Below are 15,554 nucleotides of genomic sequence, written 5' to 3' on the forward strand. Positions count from 1 at the left end.
AAGAAGTTCTGAGTGCTCCTTGGAGAAACTATAACGGAGAGAATGGATCTCTACCAGGGGGTCAGGAAGGGCACCCTGAGAAAGTGACTTGTAAGCTGAAAGTCAAAAATAAGAAAGGGGAAGTAAACATGTACCATGGCAAAGAAGGAGCATGTCCAGAGCAAAGGTCCTGATTCAGTAACCAGATTAACATTTTGGAAACCAAAAATATGAAATGATGGAGTCAAGTGAGAGTAAGAGGGGAGAGCAGGGTGGAATCCCAGACCAGTTGTATAGATCTTTATGCCCCAAAATAAACCTTTGGCCCTTTAACAACTCTTGATGGTACTATTGGATATTCTCCATCTGCCCCTACAAATGCTCTGTAACTTCCTCACCCGATCTGCATCCCGTGGAGATTGACTTGAATTGTCTATACTAACAAGCTCCCATGTGTTCTAGTTTCAGTTGTGTCAGCCCACAGGAAGCGCATGCAGATCAGATGGAGGTGAGAAGGAAGGTCAGGGTATCTGTTCCGCAGCCTAACCACTGTATTTCTCTACGTAAGACCATAGATGTTATTTCTCCATCTATTTTATTGCCTCTCTATGGAACCTTTCAAGACATTTTATTTTACTAATCACTCCCAAGTGAAATGTGTTCATGCACACTGTGTATCTGTGATATACACATAAAATAAGAATTTTGTTCACATGCCCCCCTCTCCCCGGGAGTGATATCACTCCTACTGAGAAAGCCTGAGGGATACCTGTTCCCTCACACTGACCTTTTAGCCCAGAGGATCATTGGCGGTGGCTCCCACTGTTGCGACTGGGGTGCACCTCCCTCCCTGTTGGTTTCCCTTACTCCGTCCACAGCAGTTTTGTAAGTAACTCCTTTATTGAACTCCCCAGTTTACCATTTGAGCCATCTTTTCTTCCTACCAAAATGCTGACTAGTGCAAAGCCATTAAAAATCTCTAAGAGAGAGAATCGCATTGCCAGATTTGCACTTAAAATACATTGGTATCATGTGAAGTATGCACTGAAGTAGGATAAGAGTAGGGGACCAATTCCAAGGCCATTTACGTGGTGACAATGGCAGGCAATGGCATTCTAGTTACTCGAGATTTTTCTAATTTATCCAAATGATCGGTGTCACTACATTAAACTCAAATCTCTGTATCAATTTCAATAGTAATGACCTCTAGAAGGAAAAACATGATGAGAGAATTTACCAATTCATATTATCACATAAGCATTTGTGATAAGTAAATTTACTTATGTGATAAGCACATAAGTAAAACTTATAAGAGGCTGAGGAAGAAAGCAGGTGAAGTTTTCTCCCCTTTTGAAAATCGTACCCATTTTTGGTATGGGAAAGGCTTAAGCTCAACTCTTGTCTATACACAAAGTCATGGGCCGGATGGATCCTCAAGCTCTTTAAGGCTCAAAACCAGCTATTTATCCCCTCATAGTCTAAATTTTGGCACTGTAAATTTATATCTTATATAATATCAATCCATAGCCCTGCAGGATTTTTCATTATTTCTCCACTTTACATATGGGTAAACGAAGGTTAAAAAAAATAGGTAGTAACATTTGTAAAGTGAAACATATATAGATGGTGCTTTTTCTGGTTTAAAAGTCAAACTCACTGTATCTACTAAACAGTAGTAAACTCAGCATGATCCTATCCATGGGAAAGATAGTTATCATTAACAAATAAGTTGCATTTCTCATTCCAGTTCCATCTGATTGGAAGTGACAGCCTGGAATGCTGTATTGAGAATTGTGAGACTAGACCAGGCAACCTGGGAAAGATGCTATAACTGATTAGTGTTGTCTGTCACAGATAAGAGTGAGAAATGGGAGCGTATATACTACTTATCCTCCATCTCTCATAGACTTCTGCTACCCACGGAGATATAAAAATCAATAGCTTTTACAGCATGCTTCCCCCCAGCCAGGTTGCCGCTTGCACTGACTGTTCCCAGGGTTTTAAGTCTATCTGTAAATGTGATGTTATATTTTCAAACAGGTTTATTTCTATTATTTCACAACTTGAGCCAATGAGCCCATAAGACTAATGTGTTGGAGCAATTCTCTGTCACTACCTGTCATGAATTCAGCATGTTGACATCTCCAAGTCTCAAGGAGCTATTTTCATATCACTGGGCCATCATATCATGGGCCAAGGAGATATGGCCTGAATTTTTAGTGTTTTCCCTACCACCCTCCCCCGCATATGTTCTAAGGTCTTTCATGGAATAAAGATTAGAAAGACAAACACTCAAAACATAGTCACTCAGGAAAGCATCCAAGGATTCTGTTGTTGTTCAGTCACTAAGTCATGCCCAACTCTTTGTGACTCCCTGGACTGCAGCAGGCCAGGCTTCCCTGTCCTTCACTATCTCCCAGAGTTTGTTCAAATTCATGTCCATTGAGTGACATTCATGTCATTCCTTTTGCCTTTAATCTTTCCCAGAATCAGAGTCTTTTCCAATGAGTTGGCTCTTCACGTCAGGTGGCCAAAGTACTGGAGCTTCAACCAGCATCAGTCCTTCCAATGAGTATTCAGGGTTGATTTCCTTTAAGATTAACTGGTTTGATCTCCTTGCTTCCCAAGGGACTCTCAAGAATCTTCTCCAACACCACAGTTCAAAAGCATCAATTTTTCAGCACTTAGCTTTCTTTATAGTCCAACTCTCACATCCATACATGACTACTGGAAAAACCATATCTTTGGCTGTATGGGCCATTGTCAGTAAAGTGATGTCTTTGCTTTATAACATGCTGTCTAGGCTTGTCATTACTTTCCTTCCAAAGAGCCAGTATCTTTGAATTTCATGGCTGTAGTCATCATCTGCAATGATTTTGGAGCCCCAAAAATCTGTCGCTGCTTCTACCTTTCCCCCTTCTATTTGCCATGAAATGATGGGACCAGATCCCATTATCTCAGTTTTTTGAATGTTGAGTTTTAAGCCAGCTTTTTCACTCTCTTTTTCACCTTCATCAGGAGGCTCTAGAGAGTGGTCATGTTTCTTTTTTTACTAGCAGAGGGACATAAAACCACCTATAAAATAGGACAGAAGTACCATAAGTAAAGGTGACAATTGAGAATGAAAATCACAAACATTGAATTCAAGGTAAATATAAACAAGTCTGTTGCATCATGGACCATTCTCTGATATACTATTTATTCATTCATCGAGTCTATATGGGGGATCCATACAAAGTGCATACAACTGGGGCAACAAGTTATCCACTAAACAGAAAGGAAACAGGAGAAAACATAAAAGCAGTGACAAAACCACACCGACTTCCTGACCAATTGAGTTACTGCTATCAGAATAAGTGAGACATGTTCTCCAGTGGAAGGGACTGTGGCAAACTGTACTGGTCCCAGAGACTGCAGAGGGAGTAAGGGCTGCCCTGAGCTCTGAGGAGGGGCAAACACTGAATTTGTTCTGCTAAGACAATGGTGGCACTACTGGTAAGATACCAGTTGTTAATGCAGGAGCTATGAACGTTTGATCCCTGGGTCAGGAAGATCCCCTGGAGGAGGGCATGGCAATCCACTCAGTATTCTTGCCTGGAGAATCCCATGCACAAAGGACCTTGGTGATCTACAGTCCACAGGGGGGCAAAGAGTCGGATACAACTGAAGTGACTTAGCATGTACACAGGCACACAAGACAAATTTACTGCAAAACGCCTTCTAAATTTCAAAATGCATCATGGATGAACCAAACACATAGTGGTCAACCCATGCCCCAAACATCAGTGCTTAGACTAGTTTCACAATAAAATGAGTACAGTCCAGTACCTACTTCAGAGGCAGTTTTAAATGATGAAACGAGTTAATACAGTGCTTAATACATGGTAAGCACTCAATGTGTGTATTTTAATCACTCAGTCGTGTCTGACTCTGCAACCCCATGGACTGTAGCCCACCAGGTTCCTCTGCTCATGGAGATTCTCCAGGCAAGAATACTGGAGTGGGTTGCTGTTCCTTTCTCCAAGGGATCTTCCTGACCCAGGGATCAAACCCCAGTCTCCCACATTGCAGGAGGTTGTTTGCCATTTGAGCCACCAGGGACGCCCCCAAGCACTCAATAATATTAGCTTACTATTGCTATTATACTATGTTTCTGGTATAACATGATATTCGCAGTGAAATGAAATGAAAGTCACTCAGTCGTGTCCGACTCTTTGCGACTCCATGGATAGTCCATGGAATTCTCCAGGCCAGAATACTGGAATGGGTAGCCTTTCCCTTCTCCAGGGGATCTTCCCAACCCAGGGATCGAACCCAGGTCTCCCGCATTGCAGGCAGATTCTTTACCAGCTGAGTCACAAGGGAAGCGACTGTCCAACTCCTAATGATATTAAAAGTATTGGTACAGCTCAGATTACCAAATGTCTTCTGTCTTCAACTGCATCTTCTTTCTTCCTCACCCCTGCTCTCTGCTGGTAGGTGTTACTATCCCCATTCTACAGATAAGAAAAGTGAAACTCAGATAGTTAAAGTGGACTCTAGTCTGGGTCTCTCTGCTGCCTGGCCTATTCTATGAATCGATGATGGAAAATCAGGACATGATTAATTTTATGCATCCCCAGCCGTGACTACTAGATGGCAGGAATTTCTCCACACCACTCAGATTTTACCTGGGATAGCCCAAGCAGGATTTAGCTTTAAACTCTCCATCTTGGTCTTCTGGATTCTTCCTGCTTTCTCATCTCTCTCACCTGGTGGTCAGAGCAATGGAGCCAACTCCGAGCTCATATCCTGACTCTGCCTTTTAGCAACTGTGTGAGTTTGGGCAAATGACTGAATGTCTCATTGCCTCAGTTTCCTTATCTCCAAGAGGAATAATAATGACGATGATGATGACGAAAGCTCCCATCAGTGGTCATTGGGAGGTGGCTTAGTTGTTCAGGTGTAACCACTCTCCTGGGCTACTTTCTCTAAGGTGGAGCTGGGGTAGAGGTGGAGCATGTGGCTCTTCTCTTCTCCAGCTGTGCACCTTCCCCCCTGTATTCTTTTCCTGACTGCCACTTCCCATGTCTTCACCATCTGCCAACCTCAGCTGTCCCTGGGGCCTGCAGGAGCCCTGCATCCCTCCCACCCAGCTCCTGGCAGCATCATTTTGAACCCCCTCAGTATTTTCAACCTCATATACTTGTGGCCTCTGTGGTGCCCTGCCCTGGTCCCATCATGGCTATCTACCTCAGTGAGGTGGAAAGTCTGAAACAACCACCACAGCAAGCAAACAACAGTTCCTCCAGCCTCCTGGATGCGCTCCTTACCTGCTTTAGTTTCTTCCCATGATCCTGGAGGCTTTTGGTTTCTGGCATTTCCCCTGGTCCTTCTGATCTCATTGTTTTCCTCTCTTCTGGGTTCAACGGTTTTCTCCTCCTCAGAGATGGGTTGAGCCTCATCCCATGTCCTCTCAACCCTCTCTCATTTCTAACTTTGTCTTTTCAAGGTATGAGCACCACGGACACAGAGCTTGTGGGTGGTGGAGGCACTGACAGGAGCAGGTTGAGATCACAATTTCTTACCTCCCTATTTCATGAGTAGGGGTGAAGGAGGAAGAAGGATTGGGCAAGTGCAGGGTCATGATCATCACAATAATGGAATCCTTACAAATTATTTGCTGTCTATATTAATTAAGTCTTTAAATTCTTTAATTTTGATTTTTTGAGCTTTATAGAAGTTTTTAGTAAATGTCCCATTTGCCTCACCCTAGCCCCCCATGTACTACTAGTTTTGTAAACATACAAAGTGATTAAAATCATCTGCTTCAGTTTTCCCACCTGTAAATGGGTATCATACAGTCTCTTCCAGTGAGCTCTGAGAGTCAGATCTAAATGAAGAAATGCATCTGGGAACTTAGCACAGTGCCCAGAGCATTGCCAATGCTCCAGAAATGTTACAATTACTATTATATGCAGAAGTGGAACCAGAATAGCTAAGTTCAGCCTCATATTCAGATTATCTTCAAATATCTTCAGAAGACTCCTTTGCAGTCTTTGCTCTTTCCAGCCACCTAGCAACATGTCACAGAACTAAAAGCTCTTCAAATGAAAGTGTTGATATTTTTAACATTAACCAAAATTGCATATGGCAGGCCCTGCAAGGGTAAACAGAAGAAAAGACTCTCCAACTTTAAATATCACACATTTTAATCCACATCTTTGGAAAAAAATCACCACTAAAATCACTGTGTTGAAAATCCATGGAAAGACTTTACGGTTTGGAGGTGGCTGTGGAGGTTGAGAGTTGCAGGAAGGGGTGGGAAGTGAATCCCAAAGCATCCATCATCTTGGAAACAATAAAGGAAGTTTCAACTATCAGCTTTCAATGTAACTGTCCTCCAAAGCTGGGGAGAGGCCATCATGGAAGACTTTTTCACTTGTCAGTCAACTGAAGCTTTTCAACTGAGTTCACATTAGAATCATCCAACCCCCCAGCTTGACAACTATTATTTCCCACTATTTCTCCACTGAAAGGGAAGCTTAATTCACATGTTTCTGATTCACCCACACCCAACTCATCACAATGGTATATTGAGAGAGCTGTTGGAGAGTCAGAAAAATTCCATTCCTTCTTTCATTTCCTTGTTCTGCCTCCTCAATCCCCACTTCCCTCACTGTGTGGACCTGGACTCTTCCTTTGGCCAGTCGTAAATCACCTCCACTCCAAATGTTGCAGTTGAATTCCCTGATTCCAGCTCAGGATATGTCTATGGGCTTGTAATTTGGCAAACATGGGTTCTTTCATCCCTATAAACTGGAAATCCAAACATATCTTTTATAGAAACCCCATACCTATCGACCCCCACTCCTGCTACCCCCTGCCCTGCTGCAACCATCAGGCTGATATGAAATGAAACAGATGTGCTCAGAAAGGTACTGGTCCTCCCCCACCCCACCCAGCTCCCTGGAACCCACTGCCAGCTCAGTTACTTCTACAATGCAGGCCAGCAAATCCCAGAGCTCAGGGCTTTTCCACTGTGGGTCCTGCCAGAAGTCCACTGGATGTCATCTGCAGGGTCAAATGACAGCTGCTAAGAGGTTAAAAAATATTCACCCCCAAAGCTCTTAGAGTAGTTGGGATAAGTGGGTCAAAGGTAGAGAGACATAAGAACACATTAAAATGGACATCTTAAAGCCTGCGATTTGTGGCAGTCAGAGCTCATCTCCTCAGTATATATCTTATTTAAAACTAGTTGAGTGTGTATGTCTGTGTTTGGATTTTTTTTTAATCCTGTTCTCAAAGACCTGTTAACATATCAGACAAATACTCTTCCAGGAATAAGTTATCAGTTTCATAGCTTGACCATTAAACTGAGAAAAACAAGTCATTTGTAAACCCCATACAATTCCTAAGTTCCCAGTTATAATGTAATCCCTGATATCCACTCCAAAGCTCAAGGGACAGCTCAACACAACCAGTTTTTGGTGATCTGGTGATGAAAGATATATTATTGAAATCCAGGAAACCTTGGGAAAAAAATGTAGAGCAAATCTAAATTGAAATGAAATGCAGATTGCTTGGCTGCCAGCAGAATTTTCTTCCTTCCTTCCTTCCTTCCCTTCTTTTTTTTCTCCTAAACTATTCCACATAAATGTTTCAAGGCTTAGGACATGCAATTAAAAGATTTATATGTAGACTGGAAACAAAACAATTGCATGGCTTTCAGGGTCTGGGGCATATTCGAGATGGATTGGAGAGACGTGTGCAGGACACAGACTGACATATGACCCATTTCCTCTGCCCCACCAGCCGGGCTGTGCTGGGTGCCACTCTCAGAACTCATTTTCCCAAGCTCTCTAAGCCTATCCTGCCTTCCCATATGACTAGAATTACTCGAATGTCCACCACGTACGGTCATTGGTGAAAGCTACCTTGTCCTGAGTGGCATTTTTCATTAAGCAACACCATTTGAGGCATGTTTGGGAAAAGAAACCCTATGGGAAAGTCAGATAGCTTAAAAAGACAAAAGAAGCTCTGTCTGGCACAATGATACAGTTATTGTAGGATTTCACACTTTCAGCTCAACCCCCAAGTCCTCTATAAGCCAGACTTATGATTATAGTCTGACTGTCCCTCCTCTGATTCAAACAGGAAGGTCTCCAGATTCAGGAAGGATTTCACTTACAGTCACAGAACTTTTCCTGTGAAAGGGACACTGACTCGTGTCTAAAAGTTATCAGAGAAGACAATATTCATTAGAATTACCAAACCATTAACAAGACCAGCAGTTTCTCTAATAACTGCTTCTCTTTCTCATCTGTCCAAATTAGAATTTCAAATATATTTGCTCTTTCTCCCTGGCCATTCTCTCCCTCAACACCACCTCCACTATCAACAACTCCCCAGAATTTAGTAATGAAACCCCGGTGTGGAGTAGATTCCTTCTGAAAGGAGATGTTATTAACAGAGAAATGTACCTTGACGAGTTCAGTGTCTGCAGAAAGCAAAGTCGGATATGATTCAGTGGCCATATTTTCAGAACACTCTGTCAATGACAGTTGGAAACATATGTTTTTTATAAATTTCTCATTCCAAAACAAAGACTGACAGTAAACCCAGGGCTTTGATATTTATATAAATTGTTAAGTGGTTCACTCGGGAAAGTACATTTCAATTAGCATGTCAGTGCTCATCATGGAGTCTTCAAGAAAAACATTCTGATTAAGCTGGCTATTTAGCAATATATCAAAAGTTAGGGCTTACATAAGCGCTGTTCTCTTCAAGGCCAATGATGTCACCTGATGCTAGGCAACATTTCTGAGTTTTTATTTAAAATCAAATTAGACATTCAAAATCCTTCTTTAACCTACATCAATTCAAAACATCACTTCTTTTTAGTTCAATAAGCATGAACCAAGTAAATGTCAGGCACCAGGATAAGTGAGGTAAAGAACAGCCTTGAATAAGGCCTGAGTAAGTCCTGGCTTCTTGCTGTCAATTATTGACCACCAAATTAAAAAAAACAACAACAACTATGTATAGTTATGAATTCTTTTGTGGGAGAAGAGATGAGCTATGATCAAAACCAAACGAAAATAAACTTTGCCTTTACAAAACTGCAATTCTACATCTTCAAATAAGAGACTTTCTTTCTTGAAATGTCTTCTCATTTGTCTTTTGAGCCTGAGATTATGCCCACAAGTTGTAGATAAATCAACAACTCATCATTCAAAAATCTTACTGTTAGTTGTGTTTTTCCCCCTTCTTTTACGTACTCTACTGCCGCCCTTAGGACAGCATTATAAGTTATGAGGTTTTTCAGTTGGACTGTTTTCTTTGACGTGTCACTATTTGCATTTCATTAACTAAGCAGACATTCTTAAGATTGACGGTACAATTTTGTGCAACTCAATCCAGAGGAACATTCCCATCTCTCCCAGTCTGAAGAGTCCGGGAAAGACAAGGACACCAAATTTGTTCTCCTTATCTACCCAATTTAGTAGCTATTTGTCACAGTCAATTAGTCAAGGGTGAAGTAATTACCCATGCCTGGAGTTAGGGAACAAAGTCTGGTTGGCAGCAAAAAAGGGAACAGTCGGTTCATATGGGAAATGCGAGGTGAGTAGGTGCTATGGTTAGAGGACACAGAGCAAGACTACACCTAAAATATCTCTGACTCATGTCTGAAATTCTGCCATTTATGATTCATCCTTTTGTGTTAAACATTGCTTTCTTTCTGGAGTTGTTTTAAAATATCTACAGTCCAAGGAAGGGTAGCAAAATAAGTCTCTGCTTCAACCAATCTATATTTATTGAGCCTTTTCTACAAATCAAATGTGACATTTCAAAAAGTAACAAGATGTAGTCATAGCCTGCAAGGAGTGCTACACAAGAAGTTCTATTTCTGAGAAGATCCTTTTAATGGCTGATCTTGATACCCTACCACTTTTGGATTGTTCTTCTCATGTGTTCATTCCTTACTCAAGCTTATTTAAATTAGAGTTTACTTTAAATAGCTCTACTCTGACGCATTTCGTTTATTCCTCACCTCCAGGTTCCTGCCCTCCCCAAGCCTGTGAATAAGGTCACAAAAGGCCTTCCCATCGCCAAAGCCAAAGATCATTTTGTTCTGTCCATTTCTTCTGTAACTTCTCTAGTTATGCTGGGCTTAGTTGCTCAGTTGTGTCCGACTCTTTGTGACCCCATGGACTGCAGCCCACCAGGCTCCTCTGTCCATGGGGTTTCTCCAGGCAAAAATACTGGAGTGGGTTGCCATACCGTCCTCCAGGGGAATGTTCCCAACCCAGGAATCAAATCCAGGTCTCCCACAGGTGGGTTCTTTACTAACTGAGCAACCAGGGAAGCCCAACCTCTCTAGAGAGGTTGACTTTTCAAAATAACTTTCTTGGAACTCTGCTATCTTGATTGTTCATACTAACTCCTCTTTCTCTACCTTACTTTTAAATATTGGTGAACTTCAGGGTTCGGTCCTTTGACCTCTTGACTTTATTTTAAACAGTGGTTCTCAACCAAGGCCAGTTGTGTCCTCAGGAACATTTTACAACTTTTGGAGATATTTTTGGTAGTTATAACTGTGTTGGGGAGATGTTACTGGCATCTAGTGGGTAGAGGCCAGAGATGGTAGAGGTCAGTGAAGGGAAACATCCTCCAATGTGCAGGCAAGTCTCCACTTCCCCAATCAGGAACAGAAACAATAACAACAACAAAAACCAATCCCAGCCAAAATTGTAGTAATTAGGTTGAGATTTTATACTATCTGTGGGTGTTTTATACACTGTGTTCTATACTATCCATGAGTGATAATAGTCACACATATGGCTTCCACTTCTACTCCTGTGAAGATATTACTCAAATCTTTGTTTTTGAATGAGATGGAGAGAACAAAGAAGTCCAAATCCACATACCCAATGGACTGTAGTTATGCTTACTTGTGGGTCTCCCAGCACATGGAAGTGTAAAGGGCCAAAACCTAGTTCATTTCTTCACTTACAAAATGTCATTTGCTTGATGACAGCATCTAGTCTCCAAGATTTGAACCCTGGGGATTCACCTCAACTCTTTCCTTCCCCGCAACCAAGTCCTTCCAACTTTACCTTCCAGAGAACTCTCAAATCTGTCTTATCCTCACCATCTCCATAGCCAGTGCCTTAGTTCAGGTCCTCTTCATTATCAGTTCAGTTCAGTTCAGTTCAGTCGCTCAGTCGTGTCCGACTCTCCGCGACCCCATGAATCACAGCACGCCAGGCCTCCCTGTCCATCACCAACTCCCGGAGTACACTCAAACTCATGTCCACAGAGTTGGTGATGCCATCCAGCCATCTCATTCTCTGTCGTCCCCTTCTCCTCCCGCCCCCAACCCTTCCCAGCATCAGAGTCTTTTCCAGTGAGTCAACTCGTTGCATGAGGTGGCCAAAGTATTGCAGTTTCAGCTTTAGCATCAGTCCTTCCAATGAACACCCAGGATCAATCTCCCTTAGAATGGACTGGTTGGATCTCCTTGCAGTCCAAGGGACTCTCAAGAGTCTTCTCCAACACCACAGTTCAAAAGCATCGATTCTTCGGCGATCAGCTTTCTTCACATTCCAACTCTCACATCCATACATGACCACGGGAAAAACCATAGCCTTGACTAGACGGACCTTTGTTGGCAAAGTAATGTCTCTGCTTTTTAATATATTATCAAGGTTGATCATAACTTTCCTTCCAAGGAGTAAGCGTCTTTTAATTTCACGGCTGCAATCAGCATCTGCAGTGATTTTGGAGCCCAAAAATATAAAGTCTGACACTAAAAAACAGACTTAGAACTGAACTTTTATCTGAAAATTCACACCCCTGAACCTGCCCTTAAACACCTGCCTGAAAGGCTTTCCTTTTCTGCTTTCTCTGAGTCCTCCATCCTTTTATCACCACATCCAATTAATTGTAATAGAGTTTATTGAGGATTGTTCTTTGTGCTCTACATGAATTCTGTATTTATCTCACCTACAAGGCTGGGCTCGAAGAAGCACAAGCTGGAATCAAGATCACTGGGAGAAATATCAATAACCTCAGATATGCAGATGACACCACCCTTATGGCAGAAAGTGAAGAGGAACTAAAAAGCCTCTTAATGAAAGTGAAAGAGGAAAGTGAAAAAGTTGACTTAACGCTCAACATTCAGAAAACTAAGATCATGGCATCTGGTCCCATCACTTCATGGCAAATAGATGGGGAAACAGTGGAAATAGTGGCTGATTTTACTTTTGGGGTCTCCAAAATCACTGCAGATGCTGATTGCAGCCATGAAATTTAAAGAATCTTACTCCTTGGAAGGGAAGTTATGACCAACATAGACAGCATATTAAAAAGCAGAGACATTACTTTGCCAACCAAGGTTTGTCTAGTCAAGTCTATGGTTTTTCCAGTAGTCATGTATGGATGTGAGAGCTGGACTATAAAGAAAGCTGAGCGCCGAAGAATTGATGCTTTTGAACTATGGTGTTGGAGAAGACTCTTGAGAGTCCCTTGGACTGCAAGGCAATCCATCCAGTCCATCCTAAAGGAGATCAGTCCTGAATATTCATTGGAAGGACTGATGTTGAAGCTGAAACTCCAATACTTTGGCCACCTGATGCGAAGAGCTGACTCATTGGAAAAGACCCTGATGCTGGGGAAGATTGAGGGCAGGAGGAGAGGGGGATGACAGAGGATGAGATGGTTGGATGGCATCACTGACTCAATGGACATGGGTTTGGGTGAACTCTGGGAGTTGGTGATAGACAGGGAGGCCTGGGGTGCTGTGGTTCATGGGGTCGCAAAGAGTCAGACACAACTGAGTGACTAAACTGAACTGAAAAAGATGGGGATGTTATCCTATCCATTTTACAGGTGCAAAGATGAAACCATGGAAAATTAATTAACTTGATCATGGTCACATAGCTGTAAGTGGGAAAGATTTAAGCCTAAGATTGTTAGGTTCCAAACCAATACTCATAATGATCATATGCTACTGTCTCCTTTGTTTTCATCCTGGCAGATCCTCTTATAACAGAGAATTAATTGAACCTATGATGTATAATGGAGGTCTAATTTAACATAGACTAATTTATTATCAGGTGTAAGTAGTCTTTGTCCAACCGCTGCATAGTACTTTATTTGTTTAATTCAGTTCAAATCAATTCCACAAATATTTGATCCATGGTAAATAAGTATATGTCAATATATTTATACATTCATATGTATTACACATTAAATATATTGCCTATGCTTGAGACCAAGGGCCCATAATCAAGTAAATACTCAGAGAAGTAAAGGCTGGAGTCTAGACCTTGGGTTTTTTAGTGTCAAGCTAGAATTCTTACCCTAATGGAGTGGCTCCCAGATAAAATTCACCAACTTTTCAGTTTTTCTAAAGGTAACTCTAGGCTCTACAAAGACAACTCCTGGCCCTCAAGCTTCTTCTTTACAACATGAAAATAATATTTGTCTATACTTTTCTTCCGTATATCTTGAATCCATCCCAAGCAGGTTTCCATCCTGCCTCTCCACCAATTCTACATTAGTTAAGGCCATTTTATTAATCCAATAGTTTCCATTCTTACTTAACTTTTTGTTGTTGTTGTTCAGTCTCTCAGTTGTGTCTGACTCTTTGCAACTCCCTGGACTGCAGCATACCAGGCCTCCCTGTCCTTCACTATCTCTTGGAGTTTGCTCACACTTATGTGCCTTGAGTCGATAATGCCATCCAATCATCTCTTCCTCTGTTATGCCCTCTTCCTCCTGCCCTTAATCTTTCCCAGCATCAGGGTCTTTTCCAATGAGTCAGCTTTTCGCATCAGGTGGCCAAAGTATCGGAGCTTAATCTTCAGCATCAGTCTTTCCAATGAATATTCAGGGCTGATTTCCTTTAGGATTGACTGGTTTGATCTCCTTGCTGTCCAAGGGACTCTAAAGAATTTTCTCCAACACCACGGTTCAAAAGCATCAATTCTTAAGCACTCAGCCTTCTTTATGATCTAATTCTCACATCCATACATCACTACTGGAAAAACCATGTAAACAGACCTTTTGACTAAACAGACCTTTGCTGAGTCTCTGCTTTTTAACTTAGCAATAGCATTTGCCCTCAATGTCATATGTCCTAAACGGTAGGGATACAACACAGAGGAAAGTTGCATTATTCCCACTAGACTTTATGAAAATTAGAAACAAACTTGTACTGTGTTAAATCACTGAGATTTCAGGTTATGGTAGGCAAGAAAATAACTCTCCAAAAATGCTCACACTCTGTGAATATTTCCTTATATGACAAAAAGAATTTTGCAGATATTGTTAAAGATGTGGACTTTGTTAAATGGGAAAGACTTATTTTGAGTTATCTGGAGGAACCCAGTCTAATTACCTGAGTCACTAAAACCAAAGAACTTTTCCCAGGTAGGTCAGTGAGATGCAAAGAGAGATGGGCTCAACATGCCATTGGCAGTTTGGAGGTAAATGAAGGGGACCATGAGCCAAAGAATGCCAGGAATTGGGTCTTCATTTACAGTCAGCTAGAAAGAGAGAGCCTGAGTCTACAACCACAAGGAACATGTTCTACCAACAACATGAATTTTAAAAATGGTTTCTTCATTAGAGCTTTCCAAAGAAAAATAGCCCTGCTGGCACCTAAATTTCAATCTAGTGAAACCTGCATCAGACTTCTGACCTGAAGAATAATAAATCTGTGTTTTAACCCATTAAATTTATAATTTATTATGATAGAATAGGAAACTGATATGCAAGGTAATTTTGTTACTATGACATGTCCCAACCTGTACTACTAACACAAACATGCAAATCATTGCACTGAAGGACATAAACACTCAGTAAACCTTATCTATAACAGTTATTTTTGTTATACAGCATAACTCTTTCAGGTGAACAGCCTCTCATAGGAAAACAACATTGGGTTTCACTGCAAAGCAACATTTTGAGATTTTTCAGGATTGAAGTGGCTGTAGGCACTAAAAGTCTCCTCCACTAGCCAAACTCTAATTTTGAGTGGAAAGAAAGCATAGTTGCTGTTTCAGCCTCATCAACAGAGCTGACAGATTGGGACGAATAACCACCCCCTTCCCATAACAACATGGCTCAATCTATATTACACTCTCTCTATAGTCTCCATCTCACAGCAAGTATCTATAGGACTGGTATCCTGGAGATCACAGACAAATGAAAGTGAATAAACAGTAAATAGAGACTGTAGAAAAAGTCCTTTTGGACCTTAAATTACTAGGGAGAGAGTTAGATTACATATGCTAGGCCTTTTTTCTCAGAAGTGTTTGGGGAAAAATATCCATCCACACTAGAAAGAAGTTCTAGACTTCTTTAGGAATGGTGATGGCAGAGGCCAAAGATCATCAGTTCAGGCTACCTGGCCTAGTCCACACCTCTCTTATCACCTTTGGGCAGGACTGAGGGTAGGTGGCATCTCACTGGAGGCATATAACCTTTTCCACAAAAACCTTACTTGAATGAACAGAAGGAAGATCCAACCCTGAGGAAGGACTAGTGGTCCTGACTTTAGACACCAACTCACCACAGTAAGTGTG

The sequence above is a fragment of the Moschus berezovskii genome, chromosome 2, assembly GCF_049115385.1.
Source record: "Moschus berezovskii isolate FMDL1 chromosome 2, NW_MosBer_1.0, whole genome shotgun sequence".
NCBI classification, from domain to species: Eukaryota; Metazoa; Chordata; class Mammalia; order Artiodactyla; family Moschidae; genus Moschus; species Moschus berezovskii.